At 47.5% G+C, this 3,014-nt stretch overlaps 1 protein-coding gene across 1 annotated transcript in view; it reads right to left on the bottom strand.

Annotated features, from left to right (window-relative positions):
• The window catches only part of LOC103309128, a gene marked incomplete at its 3' end in the record, with an annotated part of 7,515 nt that overhangs the window by 1,949 nt on the left and 2,552 nt on the right, over positions 1-3,014 (bottom strand). The window lies entirely within an intron of this gene.

Raw genomic sequence — 3,014 nt, 5'->3', positions numbered from 1 at the left:
AACAGATACGAAACAGAATCTCTGTTACAAAATGAAAAACTAACGGGAGTGCACGATAAAGTTATATCTTGGTTAGGTGGAACAGTCGAAAATCCAGATTATGTATCAGCCACTGATAAAGCAGATAATTTTTTGATGGATTTCGAATACAATAAAGATTGTGAGGAAAAACGTAGAAGTAGTATAAGCAGTACTAGCAGCGGTAATGACAGTATGAGTAGTACCTATAGTTTCAAAGATACCGATGACGATACCGATACCGATTGTTTTGGCACCGTCGGGCTCCTACGGAACCGGCGGTCGGCCTAGCGATTCGGGTGACGAGAGTATAGAGGACAAGGTAACACCGTTAAGCCTGGTTGGTATATTATATACGATATCACTGACCACTTCGTAGTATTTAAACAAGTGCTTAGAGCTCTATATTACGATCAACAAATCAAGAACCTTTAACAATAAAGTAATATAAAAGCTGGCGGAGACGTCTCCCCGTCTCAGCGTACAATAATAAGAAGTGCTCACACCAGAGCGCAATAATAATAACAATAATAACAAAATAATCGACAACGATACCAGTGACGACGACAATAGGTGCGCGGAGTAGAGTGGCGGCAGCTGAAAACGGCGGCGGCAGGTACGCGGCTGAATTATCAGCGCGCGGCGACGATGGCTGCGCGGAGTGGAGTGGCCGCTGCTACGGCGGCGGCAGGTCTGCGGCAGAATTATCAGTGTGCGGCAGTGACGAAGACGACCTTGACCTACAGTCGGTCTATTTGAGTCGTTCCGGCAGCGGCGGCGACGACGGCGGCTGCAACGGCTGTGTACGCGAACGTGTTCGGTGGCAACGCGCGGCAACGATAATGAGCGCTAAGGCGTGCAAAACCGAACGGCACTTTTGGACGGCAAGGTACACGACAGCTCGGGTTGAGACCCACAAGCGTACACTCGCGTAGTCGTTGGTCGCACAACGAATATCAGCAGACGAACAACAATACTCGCGTAAAGTTAGATAGTGCGGCGGAAACGCACAAAGAGACGTGAGCTTAACTGCCCGCTCTACGAAGCACTGATTGTAAGAGACCGGTTGCGCGAGCGCGCGGCTTGCATCCAACGGCGGCTGCTCTTATCGGCGTTTATACGCCAGCGGCGCGCGCAGCCGGTACGGCTGGTCAGGCTGGGTATGCACGTAATGACGCTGAGTTTCGAACATGCTCCCCCATGGGAGGTGCATCCTCACAATCCTGGAGTGAAACGGTGCTGAGATACGAAGTGTGATGACGTGTCATGGTACGTCGCCTTAAATTTTACATATTAAACAAAAAAAGTTTAAAAAAGTTAACAAAAAATACAAGAGCTAAGAGGTACATGAAATGAATACCTAAAAATTCATGGAGTACAAAAAAGGTACGCCTGTGATTTACATAGGGTGCACACATAAAATAACATACATGACCCACGCAGGGTGCGTAAAATACATAAGATACATGGAATAAATAAAGTACATGACATATATAGGGTGGCGGTTTTTTTTTGTTTAACGGTGTCACCTTAAAGGGCGTGGCGTGGTTTTTTTTTACAATAATGACAACCGAGGTGATCAAAAAACATATTATAAATGACTATTACACGTACATAGTACTGTGTCACCTCTTTGTGTTTTCGGTTGGAATCTCGTCGCCCGAGGCTGGACACCGTCACGGTAACTGGGTGTGCAAGTTAAAATAATTGCTTTTCAATGGTAATAGAATATACTGGTAGGGATCGGGTGCAACACCCCGAACGACCCAAGCATGCAGGTTCCTACAACCTACTGGTCCATAGGTAATTTTACTAATTTAACTACTGGTGTTGGCGCACGTCGTGCTCTTTTCTATGGCAGTTGACACGACGTACTCGCGATGTCAAGAAGTGGTAGGTTTGAGTAATATAATAATAGTAAGCAATAATAATTCAGGTGCAAATATAACGTGTAAAATTATGATTATAATTATATATCAACTACCGTGCCTGAGTAAGGCTCACAATGACTGGGACTGACTATAGGCGTCCCTAAGTCATACCTGCACAACACATAAATAATGATACACCATAATATATTTACATATACATAATTAAATAGTGTGGATGACTTATCACTCTGGCGACGGTGTAGAACTATGCAGGTACTTGATTACAGCTGTAGACGGCGTAGTATTCCGGGCGATCAGCTGATCGGTGGCGATGACCCATATAAAGTTACTATTTACATAGGTCGGCGGCGGCGGCGGCGGCGACGACGGCACGCACAGCACTATCGTGGGATTACGTAAGACGTTCAATGTGCACCGTGATAGGCCAGCGGCGATTAATACCACACAATGCGAGTGCGAACTTACTTATGGCGTCCGCGCCCTGGGCACAGCAACACACGATTTATAAACGGATGCGACGTTACCGACAACACTACGCGTTGACCGAGACAATGACACAATCGCAAAAGAATGTCGCACACCACGATGGGTCTCAGCAGACGTCAAGGCGACGACGTCCGGTGACGAGATAGACAGGGCAACTAACTTACGTCGCGCCGCCGTACCGGCACAGTGATGGAGATAACCAGCTAGGCCGATGTCATCAGGTCGGTGGGGAGGGGAATGCGCATGCAACGTCGTCGTCCGACACGTAGGCTCGTACGCGATTGCGTAAACAACTGGTCTGGTGAGCTCCCCCGTAGCCGTGTTCACTTTTACTACCCGGACTACACCGTCATTACCAGGCGTCACGTCTATAATGCGGCCTAATCGCCAAGACATGGAGGGACTTGAATCTTTGAATACTACCATGTCACCACATTGCAAGTTAGGCACATCAGCTGTCCACCTGGCACGGACTTGAAGGGAACACAGATACTCGGTAGACCACCGGCGCCAAAAGGACTGATGACACTGGTGCAATAACTTCCACCTGTTTACTAACCTAGTGCAACTTTCAGGTATTGGCGCGTCTGGAACTGCCAACAACGGTTGGCCAATTAA

Source organism: Acyrthosiphon pisum, unplaced genomic scaffold (assembly GCF_005508785.2).
Source record: "Acyrthosiphon pisum isolate AL4f unplaced genomic scaffold, pea_aphid_22Mar2018_4r6ur Scaffold_21212;HRSCAF=23324, whole genome shotgun sequence".
Lineage (NCBI taxonomy): Eukaryota > Metazoa > Arthropoda > Insecta > Hemiptera > Aphididae > Acyrthosiphon > Acyrthosiphon pisum.
The sequence above is the reverse complement of the archived record's forward strand: the minus strand, read 5'-3'. Positions and strand labels throughout refer to the sequence as shown.